This window comes from Lissotriton helveticus, chromosome 10 (genome assembly GCF_964261635.1).
Source record: "Lissotriton helveticus chromosome 10, aLisHel1.1, whole genome shotgun sequence".
Taxonomy (NCBI): domain Eukaryota; kingdom Metazoa; phylum Chordata; class Amphibia; order Caudata; family Salamandridae; genus Lissotriton; species Lissotriton helveticus.
In genome coordinates this window covers 457654402-457670707 of record NC_136071.1, presented here as the reverse complement: position 1 = coordinate 457670707, position 16306 = coordinate 457654402, and positions in this window count along the sequence as shown.

Genomic DNA, 16306 nt, shown 5'->3' with positions numbered 1-16306 from the left:
TGCTTCTCGTTGACCGAGTTTAACCTCTATGTCACCTCCCCGTGGAACTTTCTCAATTTTAGAGATGATGGTCCAGCGTAGGTCCTCTTCTTTGTGTTTATTTGACATCCAATGTTGTACCAATGGTGCATTTTGTACTTCTCTCCTTATTCTGGATTTATGCTGCGTGATCCGCTGTCGTGCATCCTGAGTAGTCTTCCCAATATATAATTTTGGGCATGGACATGTAATGCCATAAATCACATTCCTTGTTTGACAGTTTGTAAATGTCTCATGTTTCCAATGGATCCCATCAAATGTAAACACAGAGCCTTCATTTGTTTGGTCGCAGCATGTACAATTTCCACACTTGTGGTGGCCAACCACGGGAGGCAGTCCCATCATGCCTCACAATGTTGGTTTTGGCACCAGGGGCAATGCTGCACTTTTTTCTTTTTTAAATGCGAAAAGAGGTGGTTCCATGAAGTCGCTATGTAGATCTTTTATCAGATGCCAATTTTGATTACCATCTTTCGTAGCTGATGTGCACTTGGGACAAATGTTGTGACACTGACAATTCTTTTTTGGTCCGGTCGTACTTTCTTTTGCAAGAGTGTTTCCCTTGGGACCCACCACGCTCTTTTTAGAGAATGTTTTAGGAGCTTTTTTGGATAACCTCTTTCTAATAGCCGCTCAACCAATCCATTGGCGTGTGTAAAATATTCCTCTTTGTTGGAGCAATTTCTCCGTATCCTGAGAAATTGCCCGAATGGCAGATTTTGCTTAACGCTTCTAGGATGATGACTTGTATAATGGAGTGCTTTGTTTCTGTCTGTTGTTTTGCGGAACAATGTTCTCACCAGGACGCCCTCCGCTGCATACACTTTAACATCCAAGAAGGCGATACTTTTATTAGATGCATTGGAGCTAAATTTAATATCTTCCGTCCTCAGGTTGAGCTATGTCACAAATTCATTTCGTTTTCCTTGCGTCTCTGACCAAATGAAAAATACGTCATCTATATATCGCATGTACTTCGTGATATATTCGACATATGGGTTGTTGTTATATATGAATTTATTTTCATATAGACCCATGAACAATACTGCTAATTCCGGTGCAAAGGGGCAGCCCATGGCCACCCCCTTTGTCTGATAAAAAAATTCCGTGCCAAACTGAAAGTAGTTTTTTTGTAGGGCGAATTCGGCTAATCGTACTATAAAGCTGGTAGGTACTCTAGTTGGTCGTTCCCTTTGTTCTAAAAAGAATGTGAGCCACTGTAAATTACTGCATCTCATCAGGCTCCATACCACTATTCGTGTATTGTGGAGATTCTAATTCCTCCTTTCCAAAGTTTAAGAATGCCGCACGGTCTTTCAGATGCACCGTTATTTCAAAAGTTGATTAATGCAACTCCTATTAAAAGGGGTAACAAAGATGTTATCCTTTAGACATATATCATATGCATAAAGTGGTCTGTTAATGGTGGCACCAAACATGCCCTGCAATCACCCACTCACCTCTAATATTGCGCAGGTGCAGTAATCAGTGGGGACTGGGGACTCTAATGTGGGATCCAATCTTGATATTTCAGGAACCAATCATAGATATGCCCACCTAAAATCTTATAGTCAAAGCGTAGCGAAAAGAACACTGAGGGGTAGCATTATTTTCATATTCCCCTAACCAAAGACAAAGGTATTAATCTAGCCCTGGGTTCCTGTTCCTATTTAGAAGCCTAAACCCAGAAGTTATATGATTTCGTATAGCTTAAAATTTACAAAGCAATGCCACAAAGGAATTATAAAAAAAGCTTCTGTGTATTTTATGGGGATTCACCCTTCTCTAACGGGTAGTCTGGTTGGCTATTAATGAGCAGGAAGTCCTTAAAAATCGTAATGATCAGTTTATTTTATAGCAGAAAAAAACTGCTCTTCTCTCGCAGCTCAGGGGGCTAAACCGCTGGCCCAGAGTTTCATGATCTGCTCAGTTTCAAACACAACGAATATCTTGTACTACACCGATACGATGTAATTGCCTACATAATTAGTTACTGATGCAAGATAGAAAATGAGCTTAAACTAACCTTATTTAAATTGTTTAGAGACACACAGAATAATACATGTGTTCTGGTAAGATAATCAAAAGTCTAATCATGCATATAAACGCGTGATGGTTTCATGTGGCATACATATTTTTAACAATAGCCACATGATATGCTACTAGACCAGCTTAAAATGTGTGCTATAATAAGCCCAATGTGAAATTTAGATAGACAAACCGAACGGTCCACAGATGCCGGGAAAAATAATAAACTATCTACTCAGGCGTCTAAATGCACCATTGCTTTGCGTACAAACATGCCTGCGCTCGACGTTAAGGGGACTGACTAACTAAAATCTTGTAAAGGGACGATACAAGAATAATTGTTGAAATAACCTACTCCTGTTTGTTCCGACACTCATCATTGCTAAAAAAAAAAAGTCAAAGTCGTCAAAATGCAGCCGTCTTTTCACGTATCCTTCTGCCTTCCGATTAGAAGTGAATGCGCATTACGCTCTGCTTTTATATTGGCGGTTTGCAGCCTAAACTACTTACAGCTCGAGCAAGTTGCTCCAAAAGTAGAAAGATTTAAAGGGCTGCTGCTCGCACGCATTGCTTCGAAAGCAGTAAGATTTAAAGGGCCAATATCAAGGCCACATAACCAGTACGGAATAATTAAAAGCCGATGCACTCCAGAGGGGCACGATTAACATATCCATGTCTCCCCCAAGTTATTTAAAACGAACCTATATATCAAACTACTATAACTATGCTATATTTTCACATCCTGTTAGTCCAAAGGGCCCTGCACAGTGTTATCAAACAACGCGTGGGGTACACGTTTGCCTCATAACGATAATAGGACAAGCTGACCCATCAAAGCAGTAAGTTCTATTTTACTTAACTTGTTTTCAATAGCTATCGATAATGTATGAAGTTTAATAAAATGCTCAACAAAACGGGCACAAGAGGAATGCTAAAGTAAGAAATGGGAATAATATATACACAGAACCAAGCGTCTGTGGGCAAGGGGTTCACATGGCAACTAGCATACTGCATAAGGCTAAATCAAGTGTCATGTGATCCGCAAAGATCACAAACTAACAAGAATTTCTCAAAAATAGAACCCTCATAGATGTGAAGGCCAGAGTGCAGACTCGGTAGTGACAAGGAGGTTGCCGGTACGCCCCCTATGTCACACACAGGACACACCCAATGCCAAGAACATTAAAGAGAGCCTAATCTCTACTTATTAAATAATCACAGTCAGATGCTATACACCGTACTATTCTATAAGTCTCATCCAATCCTCCTTAGTGTTTATACCTGTTTTAATGGTATCCAAGATTGAAATGTACCATTGTTCCCTGTTCTTGCGTTTGAGGGTAAGGTCACCTAATCTTTTATTGCCTAATATTTTTTTTATAATGAACCAGCTAATGTCTGTGGGGGTATGTCCTGCCTTTAAAAAATGCCTCACAAGGGGAGCATTCTCTTTCCTGTTTTTGATAGCGGATTTGTGCTCCCAGAGACGGGTCCGGAGTTCCCCAGATGTCTCTTCGACATAGCCCAAATTGCATGGGTATAAAAGCAAATACGAGACCCGGTTCCCGAGGGTAGATGCAGGTACCAAGCGGGTGCTTGACGTTGAGGGCGGTGTGCAAGTGAGTCACCACCCCCCTCCCGAGGTCTATGGTGCGATAGTATCTCACCAGAAAAGTGCATTTTAAAACACTTTTTAAGGTCTCCAAATTTTGCGAGTACCTTACCTTTTGTTGCACTTTTTCGACACAATTTTTACTTTCACGTCCCTAGGTAGGGTGGGCCTTAGCGTGTCCATACCGCCAGGGTTTAGCACAGGATAGGTCCTGACAAATGGCAGGTAAATTAACACCAACATTGGCAGAAACATGTTGACCAGCACGTAAATCTATTGGAAACAAGCTTTTCAATTTATTTGGCTTAGTTTTCCTACACATATTTTAAATATGTCGTAGTGATCAGACAATAAAACTTTTTTTGATACAACTAAGACATTTTTAACCTCACCACCTATACTTTCTATTCCCACCTACCTATTTATTTATTTATTTATGCAATTTTTGGAGCGCGCTGCAACCCTACGGGCATCCTGGCGCTATCTACACAATCACTCAGTCACTCACGACTTCACATTACCCGCTCAGCAGTAAACCTGGCGTTGAAGCACACTGGGGTGGCATTCGGCCACTTCCAGTGGGGCCCAATGATGAAGCATGTCATCGACCAGGTCGGTGAGTGAGGGCTTTCTATAACACCAAATGGGTGTTGTTTTTCTCTCTCCTTTTTCCCTTTGTGCTCTAGATCGTGTCCTTCTTGATGAGCTACGGACACTCTTAGATTGTTGTTTATGATGATTAGTGGGGAATAAGAGTGTTCCCTTCTCCCTACCTCTCTTCTTGTTGATACATAAAAGCAAATACACCAAATTGCTTCTTCTGCAGTTATTGAGTGTTTTGGAAGTCAGGGTATGTTTCTTATACACTACCTCCTTACCCAGAATACATTGTTCACACATATTGCAGGAACTGCACTTGAAATTACCCGTTGCTTGGGTGCTCAACAAAGTACTTTTTTGCATTTTGAGTCCATCTTTATATGTATGGAACAGTTCCCTCCTTAAATTGTTATTGTGTTTAAATGCAAATAATGGTCTATCTAGCACAGGAGCATCTGTATCACTTAAAATATTCCAGTTAGAATGTATAATATTCTTAATTCTGTTACTTAAGAAAGAGTATTGGCTCATGAACACAAATTTGTGTTTATCCTTCTGGTGTTTGTTTATCTCTCTGTCACCTAACATGCTGTCCCTATCATAAAACCGAGCATGTTTTTTGGGATCACCTCAGTCTTTGAGTTTAGTTTTAAGGACTTCAGAGTGTTTATAGAAATCATTCAGAGAAGAGCAGTTCCCCCTTCCTTTTCCGTCTTTCTTTATAGAATTTAGAAACAGTTGTGTGTGTATTATAGATAAGAGATCGTGACACTGTGTAATGGTTGGTGGCAAATGGTTGACTAAATGTTTTATGTGTTGCTCTGAATGCTAACCGTAGGTCCAGTGGGCTGGTATAAGTTTCTTTCAAGCCTCAGGTTACATTCTGCATTAAAGCATCATGGAGCTGCCCTAGAGCTTCTCTGTCTCCATTGGTTTACTGCATTGGTTTCAGAGATTTGACCTGCGTCTGGTTTACATTTTTGCAGGGGGCCATTTTCAGTTCATTGCAGCTGGGTATAATAGCAGACTATAATTTCCCAGTGACTCTGTAAGACACCCAAGGCTTCCATCTGTTCTATTCTCCAGTCTTTCAGTCACCTTATGTTGTATATATTGGAAGACTTGTTATGTGGACCCCCACAAATCACTATGCATGATAATTCTTTGAGTTGTTGTGACATTTCCCCTTAGTTATATGTTTGGCGGGTTTATTAGCAGCTGAGCAATACACAATAGTCATTGTTCATATCAGTTAAAGCAGTGCACCGGCTTAGTTAATTATACATGTTTGATCCCTCAGAACTGCGCCGGACAAATGTAAAAGGTATGGTTGTTCACATAAGGAGTTTTCTCTCTTGTTCTCTTTGTTCATTTTGGTATCAGTGAAGCATTTCTATTTGTAGGTCTCTAGTGCGCAGGTAAGTCACCGTTCATTCTATCCCACATGGCCCCCTTGGGCCCCCAGGGCCCAAGCTGCTTTAACTTCATTTGAGCACACCTGCTGCTCGGTGATTACCAAGGGGATGTATCTTTCTTAGTTGTGAAAGTGCTAGTAAGAGTCTCCAGTGGTACTCTTAATTGCAGGATTACGCTACCCCCCCAAGAAGTCTCACTTCATTATCTTCTATGACCCTCTCAGTTCTGCTGCCACAACATCCTTTGGGCCTACATCTGTGTCACTGCAGGTCAGCATCCTAGAGTGAAACTCCTAGCTGTCCCGTAGCTAAACAGCATCTGTTCCAAGGCTCCAGGGGTTATTTCTGCTTGCGGTGTTGTTAGGAGAAGGATCTTGCTTCAGTGGTATTATGCTTGTTTTGTGCCTGGGTTTGACCTCACTTATGGGCCACACAAACTCTGAGTGCTCTCCCATCAATTCGCTCCTCGGTGAATGGCCGCAGCACTACTAATTTCCATCACCTTGGTTCTGTAGTGGTGCAGGCCATTTGCTGTGCCGGACGTAGGTTGTTCTGTGATGGTATGAAGGAGCGAAGGATCCTGTCCATCCCAACATTTGCATGAACTGCCACACTGTGCCAGCGACTCAGTAAAACTCTTCCGAAGGTCCCATCTTCAGTCGGTGACAGCTATTTTCTAGTACTGCGTCATTGTTCCACAAGTCAAAATTCTTGACTTTTGATGAAGCATACAGTTAAAAAAGCCCCATATTGTGACACTTGCCCCCTCTGACACCTTATGTCTTATTTTGATCCTGGCTGATAAGTGGATAACGGCAGTGGACATTCACATCTGCCAGGCGAGGAATAGGAAGCTGTCTCTTCTTTGCAATCAATAGACACGCTCCCCATTATATCTTTTTAACAATACTAAAGATACCTGGGTGTTGCGGAAGCTCCACTTACCTCGCCGGTGTCTGTTTTCCAAATTAAGGCATGGACTTTGTTGCTGGCTTTGAGCATTAGATGACCCAATGCATGTTGCTTCTCCTTCAACACTTCATCAGCAAAGACCCATGACTCCTGTTGCAAAACCTTGATCCTATGCTACCTTGCTGAGACCATGATGATGTGCATTTTTGCTCAGGGGAGCTAGATGGCAGGATGTAGGTGAACTGTTGAATAATATGATCCCGTTCTCTTTGAAAGTGGATCTGGATCACATACATTTGCTCTCCAAACTTCACATGCAAAAATTGCTCTCATGTGGTGGTGTTTGGGGTGTTGCAGGCTGAGTAGGATGTATTATTGTTTAATATATACATATTTGATTGCTTGATTGACCAAAACACCATGGGTAGAGGAAGTAACCTCACACCCTCTTTTTTATCTCAATAACATCACAGGAAGTGATATCATATGACATTTGCCCCTGAATCCCAAGAAATGCTGCTGTAGGTCCTTTATCATAATAATTGATGTCACTGACACGTAGTGTATACCTCAAAGAGAAAAGATATAGCTAAATCACAGAGTGATGCACAAAAGAAGAGATTATTTTTTTAAAAAGCAGTAATGACTAAGTCCATTAGTACTAACTCATAGGCACTATAAGTTGCATATTGTCTAAATTAGGACCTGTTTGCAGGTCCACCCATTTTGTAGTCCCCATTTCGACTACTAGATGCTGGTTTTCTGGCTCTGTGTCCTGGGATCTGCTAACCAGGCCCAGTTCCTGTGCTCTGATTAAAAGTATATGGTGAGGTGTAATTATAATTGGCAATGAAATACCCCTGTAAGTCTCTAGTATATAATAAGATAAGGGGTATTCAAACTACCTATAAGTCCCTAGTATATAATAGGGCAAGGAGCTTTAGAGGCCCAGTAGATTTCGTGCACTACAGTGCGCACTGCTGTGTTGCCTGCTGTAATTTTAAAAGTCAGCTCAGCCTTGCAGGCTGCTTTTAAAATTTCATTATATGCATATTTTACTTTGGAAATAAAGGCACTTCAAAAGTACCAAACTACCTTATTTTAAATTTCAGTCACCCTTAAGGTCTCCAGTGTCTTGTAACTATAAACAGGGGCATTATTAATACTGTTTTATGAGCCCTGGTGAAGGGAAAACTATGAATTTTGTTTTTTCCCATGAAATTTTGGCTCTGTAGGCTAACATTGAGATATTTTATCTAAGTATAAATATTGACAGGACCCACCAAACAATATACTTCTATGTATCTAAGTATTGGTTAAGACAATTCCGCCAACTTGCCACTGTTAGATTTATAATAACTTTTACAGAAAAGAAGTTATGAAACTATCTTTTTTTTAGCCAAAATCCAGCTTTTCAGCTGGCCTCTCATGTTTGCCCAGCCTTTACCAGGCTGAGCCAGAGCTGCTTGATGAGGTGCGAAATGCACTGTCAGAGTAGACACCAATGGATTTCATGTGGGTGGAGATCTTTAGCTGCAGAAGCCAAAAGGAAAAAAGGGGTTGTGGGAGCCAAACTGGTTTTCAATGGGAAATTGACATTGCTGATGAGCACAGGGTGATCCCCACATCCTGCACTGCCAGACACACAGGTGCCTCAGTAATTAGATTAATCAGGTGGTTTAAAGGGTTGTGTTAGTGAGACCTGGCCACATCAGTGGGTTGTATTAGCCAGATCTAACCCCAAAGGAAAGACTTTCTCCATGTTGGATTTTGAGAAAATGGTTATTTTTGAGACAAAAATATGCCACACTTTGATGGAAGTGGTCATGCACCTGGGTGGAACCCTGCATTCCATTGGTCAGGGGTGCCTCCCTGCTTGACGCCCGGAAACTCTGCATAAATATGGGAGAGTCGATAGATCCTCAGATCTGCTGCCTGAAACTACAAGGAGAAGAAGGGCTGTCCTGCTGGAAACCTGATCTGCACCCCAAAGGTCTACACTATGAAGGACTGCACCTTCTGGACATTTTGGGACTACAGTCCTCAGAACTTTATCTAGCTTCAAGAAGGACCGAGGAGTGGCCTCCCCTCCCTGCAAGCTACAGGTTAACAGAGCCCACCTACATCATCTCCTTCAAGACGTTCCCATCCTGGAGTGCGTCCAGTGGACTTTTAAGGATCTGGTAAGGTGCATTTGTGGGAATCTTAGTACTAGCATCCCAAGGACCATCTCAGAGATTCTAGACTCCTGGACTGGTGTTTTGGGCACATTGAACCCTCAAGGAGACCTCCTGAATAAAGTTACAGAAGTTAGGAGTAGTTTGGAATAATTTTTGTGAAAAACTCCATAAGTTGAACAGGTGCATTCTGGGAGTTGTAGTCCCAGACCACATGAGGAACACCAGAGCATCTGAACTTTTGACTGGTGCTATGGACCACTTTCCTGCATCAAGAAACACTTCTGGAAGTATGTGTAAAGAAGTCTTGACTTTGTCCTGGTCCAGCGCAACATGTATTAACCCTTTAGGTGCTATTTGCTTTGAAGGACTTGTATTACTTTTAATCTTTAACAATACATATCTTCGATTTCCTACATTGGATTTTTGTCATTTAGGTGTCTATTTCTTCATAAATATATAATCTAATATTATGAATTGGTGTTGAATTTTTATTGTGTGTTGTGTCTTACTTCTTTAATGTATCGGCATTTTTTAATATTTTACATATTCCTAAGTTACGCCTGCCTGGTCATTGCCAGCTACCAAAGTTTGAGTAAGGAAATAATTTATTGAGACCTTGACTTACACTCCTATTGTGTTTTTGGCCTTATTAATAGTGTCCTGTCCCTACTTATCAGTACTAATGATCCACTTTCCAACAAATATGAGCTATGTTGTTGCGACCAGATGCCCTCCTAGCTCACATGTACCTCTGGTTATGGTCACTTTTAATTATATACTTTCAAACACAGGTATATTTCTGTTCATGCCAAATAATGCTGGGCTCAGTAATGCCAGGTTTGATATCACCCAGGTGTTATATTGCACTCAGTGTTAATGGGCACGGTAGCACTGTGTGTAACACTAGACTTTGCTTTGCTGGTATTGCAGATTCAGGAAACAATGTACTCTTGTTTCTGTGACCCATTATAAAATTTCCCAGGTGCAGAGGTTTTACCTTCCAACGTGTAATGAGGGCTGTATGCATGAGCAAAGATTAGAGGAGCTTGTTTTCGAGTGAACAGGGATTTATTTTAAAATACACTGGAAGGATCCCAAATGCAGACCTTGTAAAGGTATACCTTTGAATTTGATCAATAATGCTATACAATGAAAGTACATGCAATAAAAGTAACGAACTCCATGTCCTGAGCAAGGATCCCACATTTGTAAAAGACTGATAACATGTCTAAACATTCAGAGTTCAGCGGAATTCGAAAAGCTAACCCCCATTCAAGCATATTCTACATCAGAGAGAGGTGGGAGAGTGAACCTCAAAGGTCTCAACTACAGAGTCTTGGAAAATGTATCCCGTAGGCCCTCAACCACACGTTCACATTCTGTGGTGAATGTAATCTCCGCTTAGCTCGGTTTGGTGGATAGCGTCATCATAGGGTAGAAATACTTTTACCTTATCCACCACTGTCAACATCCAGACAATTTCCTATCTGATGGAGGCTTAGATGTCACTTAGAGAATGGGACATTGAAGTGACAGTCCCTAAGGTGGCGCTATCCAAAAACCACACTAAGCACAGATTATATGTACTTCAGAATGTAAATGTGTGTATGAGGGTCTCTGAGCTACATTTTTGCAAGATTCTGGCATTAAGACCATTGTGGTTCATCCCCCCACCCTCTCTCTGATGTAAAATAATTATTGTTTGGAAGCTGAATGAACCTCTGCTTCTCCCTCCCCCTATTTTGTTTATTCATACCCCATTCAAGCATGCCACAATGAGCAGAGATTGCAAGCCGTTTCCCGTGGATTGATTCGTTGTTATTCCCATAGTCTTCAGTGCAAACGTTTGTAACACTGTATGATCAATGTGCGAAAAACACAAAAGGCAGTGCCTTTCATTTGATTTCCACGATTGGCCTCATAAATTAACGGAAATTCCATTAATAATGAAAGAAATTAGATCAGCTCTGTACAGCGTTTTTCAGGTCTACAATGACCTTATGGCATTTCATATTTCTCAAGTCTAACAAATGAGCAACGTTTGATTTCCTGAATAATGCATGCGTTTAGACAAAACAAATACCCTTGGAATCAAAATAAGAAATTCCAGCTCACAGAAATCGTTTTCTCATTAGCCTGCTGTGTGGGATATGGTATGCAACTCAATTATCACATTAAAATACCAGGTTCAAGAAAAAAAAGCACAAACTGTGCATGTCCTAGCCGGGCGAAAGAATCATTTCACAATTTGAAAATGTGTAGGCTGCTTTTTGGTAGAAAATAAAATATTTTAATAGAATGCTGAAGTTAAGTGTGCATTGTAATGCAATTTAATGACCTGGTTGTAGGTAGAGACTGCCGTGGCTTTTAATTGGTTCACATCGGTCAGTTGGGTATGTCATGATGTTCTGAGCTGTATCTGTTATTGAAATACGGTGACATGGAGTACTTGTTTTTTGTTCTTTCCATTTCTAGAAACCGTGCTAGGAGAGCCACTAATATTGCCATCAGAATTTTATTTAAAAAAACAGGTAGGCAATGACATGTTTCTACAAATGTACGCAAGAAACAGCAATATAACATTCTGAGAACTAACACACGGGAAGTTAAAAGAGCAACGATTTTTATGCTGAAGAATAGGGGTAGAGGGTGCACTACAGAGCCAGCGAGTTAATGGCAACATAATGTTTAAACCATTAGACATTTAAGAGCTGCCAAAATAAAGTTTAAGACATCTTTGGCCCTCTGGGTGAGAGCTGCCCAGAGATACTTTTCTGTTAGGTATAAACAAAGGATGTACGTTGTTACAATGCATGCTTTTACCACGCATGCTGTAACAACGCAAGTTTTAAAACGCATTCCATTACAACGCATTACACTGGGGGTGCTGGATAGTGAATAGTTTAATTTACGATTCCAACACCAGTCCCCTTGGACACTAGGGAAGGTGTTGGATAGTAAATTAAAACTATTCCCTATCCTAGAGCGCCCCCAGTGTAATGCGTTGTAATGGTTTTCGTTTTAAAGTCTGCGTTGTAATAGCACTGCGTGCTAAAAGTTGCGTCATAAAGGTTGTTCACCATAAACAAATGAGAACGCTTTTCCCTATAAATGTGGAGCTCGGGTCTCACACTGTACATGGACTATTAGTCTAACTCATTGACCAATTTGAAAAGGACTGAGATGCCTTTGCCATACATCAGAGCACTCAATACATGTTTTGTGAAAAAAGGTCCTGGCCATATTAAGAACAAGAAGTTCATCTTGTAGTATTGTTCTATTGCTATGGAAGGAACACAAATCTGAAACAGCAGCAGTGATAGTTTGTTTCTTGAAAACAGAAAACTTTGCCCAAAAGAGCGTCAAACATTTTGTCCATTGGCAAAGTGTCAGTGACTTCTGTTAACCCGCCTCAGCAGGGGGTCTTCTGAAGGTACAGATATCCCCACCTTCCTGGCCAAGATCTCCAAACAAGGCAGCCCTTTGGACCACCGTCCTACGTCTAAAAATCGCCTTTTTCTTAAGGAACCGATTGACATCAATAAGGATCCTTCAAGAAGTTATTTGAGTTGTTGTGGTAAGTGAACTGGGATCAGACCCCAACGGATACCAGGTGTGATGTCGGTAAACTCTTGTGAAAATTAAGGTTTTACACTTGACGGGGAAAGATCACTCAACTTAAATATTAAGGATGAGATTTACTAAAATCAAGCCAGGCGAAGCAAGGAAATGCTAGGGCTTACGTAAGATTTACTAAGCCGTGCAAAGCCACCTTGTGTAACTCTGCATGGCTTAGTAAATTCAGAGTAACGTATGGTAGCACAAATTCCTGCCTTGTGTTTCTCTGTATTAGGAAGGTGTTCCCAAGTATCCACACATGAATTTTAATGCAATTTCAGATTTACCTCGGGTAGTAATCCCGGGACTGCGCCAAAATGGTATCTTTTCCCAAAAGAGGCATAATGAAGAGAAATATCTTAATTTCTCCTTGTTGTTTCCTACGTGTTTGCAGCACACAGAGAAAGAGGACAATGCCTCTAAGGATTGTTTTTGATTAGAACTGTGTCCCTTCCCTCACAAAAACAATCCTGCCTGTAACCCAGGCACCCTTGCACCAAGGCACAAGGATGCCTGTGTTGGCACAAGGCAGCGCTCAGTGCTCCAGCACAGGGAGAGAGCATGAATGTGTCTTAACCTACTAGATATGGGCATTCCTGCTCTCTTCTTGTAATACAGCACAGCAAGTTGCCCTGCTGCTTGCTTTATGTGAATTTTGGATAAATCTGCCTCAAACGTTCACCCTTGCTGTTCAGGCTGCCATAACCTTACTCAATAATTCCAGATAATTTGCAGTCCTCACAAACTATTTGAATTACTAATATTGTGTCTAGGTGGTTTATAATTATTGTTCTGTTGGTCCAAAATCATATAATCGGTATTAAACTTTTGGATTTATATAGTGCAACTTATCACCCTTGAAGTATGAGGTCCCCCACCCTTTCTCCAATGGGTGAGTTGCTATAAAAGTAGGATGAAGCATGCCATTTTGGGATCTTCTCAATTTAATTGCAATATTATTATTTGTAGAATTCAGGAAATGATCATTTCAGGTGGCATGCCAAGTAAATGATGCAAAATAACTCATATGAGGAAGATATTTTGCAAACAAGATTTACCAGGCTTGCGTAAGTTAAAAAAACTGGAATCACCAATTTGGAAAGCAATCTTCAGGGCCTTAATTGGGTATAAATGATAGAGGAGAGATCCTTGAGGATACACCTCATTATACGAAAAAGATCAACGAACACTTCACCCATAGAGGAATTGTAAATTAGAGGAAACATTTTCAAGACTGATATCTCAGTTAGGAGAGTGCAGGTGGCTTCAGAAGCAAATTAAACAAGCTCCGGCTAAGCCAATATGTCTGGCTTATTTCAGGTGTTTGCTCTTTTCTTGTAAGCACTGCATTGACTGAAGATCTTAATTGTACAATTGTCATAGCTGTGAAATAGTCTCATGCTTATAAAAATATCAATGACAGTTACTATTACCAATGGCAGAGGGAGCTAACCTACCGTGAGACAACTAACAATGCCTGTATTCTGACCTATAAAGATACTTATGTATCTGTGTGAGAATAGAACAAAGAATTTTAGACATCGCCTAGGTTAGGGCATTGAAGAACCTATGCATCAGTGCAAGCACACTGTTTGTGGCTACACACAACACATGCATTGATGGCCCTAATAACAAGCTTGAGATACCATGAATAGTACTTATAGCAATGGCCCTAGTTACAAGTTTCATTGGCTCCTACATTTCATAAAACAATGCACATAGTAATAAACATCAGTTTCTCCACACATCAGATACACCAGTGGCCAAGAAAAGAGCACCAGTAGTTTCACACAGTGCATGCATCATTGGGTCTACCAATAAGCATCAGTTGTCCCATATGATGCATTTATCAGTAGCCAAGCAACAAGTGTCTGTGGACCCGCAGAATGCACATATTGATCAGTGGTGCTGGAACATTTATCAGAGTGGGGGGTGCTGCCATCAATGTTACATCGCCTAAGTCAATAAAAAAATTCAGGCAAGTGGTAAAGTTGTGGTATTTAGGCAGCTGTTGTTCATTTTGGAGCACACTGTCACAAATATATGACTAAAACATGGTGTGGTAGCACACTGTCATTTACAGGCAGCACATTTTTCTTTGACTTGGCCGCTAAATTTGCTGGTAATCTATATAGCACACAAATTACAACTTGTGGAAATCTGGTTTCACCAAATAATTATCATTTGCACATCACCAAGAAGAGTCTTGATTTGTTTTAATCCTAATAAAAATGTTTGTTTCTGTCACACTTCCAAAATACAAAAAAGTGCTTTCTCAACTGCTGATATTTTTAAAAATATATTTGTGTAGTTCATTTGCAGGTGTTTAAATGTAGTTGTTTTAGAAAAACCAGTGAAATCCTCCCGCCCTTCCTTTCACATTTCATGGACTACATCAAGATTGTCACAGAGTTCACTTTACGAAATTCTCTCACTTGGTGGTTTAAAAAAAAAGAATTTAGTACTCTTCGTGCAATTAAACTGTAGTAGGGGGTATCAGGGGTCCTGGCCCTACCTATTCCGGCTTGGATGAGCCCACTATGAGTGAAGGGGAAGTAGGATAGATATTTTCCCCTCCGACAGGACTCCCTTTTTCCCTTCCATTCCATTCCATTTGTGCGGGGAGGTAGCTTTTTGTAGCTATCCATACAAGCACCCTGCTTGTCAGTTATTGCTGTTCCATAATCATTGGACATCCAAAGACCCTACAACATGTTATGTTATGTTAAGGGGAGTTTTGTAAAGCGCTCTGCTACTCAGGCAGAGTGTCCCGGCGCTATCAGACCTGTAGCGCAGAAACCATAGATCACAGAGACTATTGTCCAAACAACCATGTTTTAAGCCCCCTCCTGAAAGAGAGCAGGTTGTCTAGCTTCCGGAGGGACAGTGGCAGTTTGTTACACAATTGGGGTGCCAGCCGTTTCTAGGAGCGGCCCCCATGCAAGCTCGTTTAATTGCCGGAACAGTGGCCAGTGCTAAAGAGGCGGATCGAAGGGATCTGGAAGGATGGTAAAAACAGACTCTTTTCCTTAAGTAGAAGGCGCCAGTGCCGTGGAGGGATTTAAATGCCATGGTGAGAGTTTTGAAGAGAATGCGTTTGTGCACTGACAGCCAATGGAGCGAGTTTAAAAGAGCAGAGGTCTTGGACCTACGACTGGGGCCAAAGATTGCTCGTGCGGCCGAGTTTTAAACAGTTTGTAGATGAGTGAGGAGATAATCTGTGAGGCCCAAGTATAGTACGTTAGCATAATCCAAATTTGAACCAATCAAGGCCTGAACTGTAATTCTCCTGTGGGCATGAGACAGAAAAGGAAGAAATTTCCTCAGAGTTTTTAAAAGGACAAAACATTGTCGCACTAGACCCAAAATCTGCGGTTTGAGAGTCAGCCCATTGTCAACTTTCACACCCAGGTTTTTAGCCATAGGGGTGGCAGCTGATGGGGGAAACATGTCAGCAGGCCACCAAGATTTCCAGTAGGCATCAGGAGGGCATCCGAAAAAAAGAACCTCTGATTTGTCAGAGTTAAACTTTAATTGATTTAATTGAAACCAGGAGAAGACGCCTCAAGGCAGCTCTTGATGTTATCGCCATTAAAGTCGGTATTCTTCTTACAAGTAAAAAGAAGCTGCGTGTCGTCGGCATAAGATACAATCTGGGCTCCATACAATTCAGACAATGCCGCCAAGGGGGACATGTATATGTTAAAGAGATTAGGATTCAGGATAGATCCTTTAGGGCCACCTACCCCCAACGGCGGAACAGGGGCTGAAAATGGAGGGGCCCAGATTGCTTGTTGGTGGTCAGATAGAAAAGACACAAACCATTTGAAAACCATCCCTCTCAAACCAATCTCCTGGAGTCTTAAAAGAAGACGGTTGTGAGGGACGGTATCAAAGGCTGC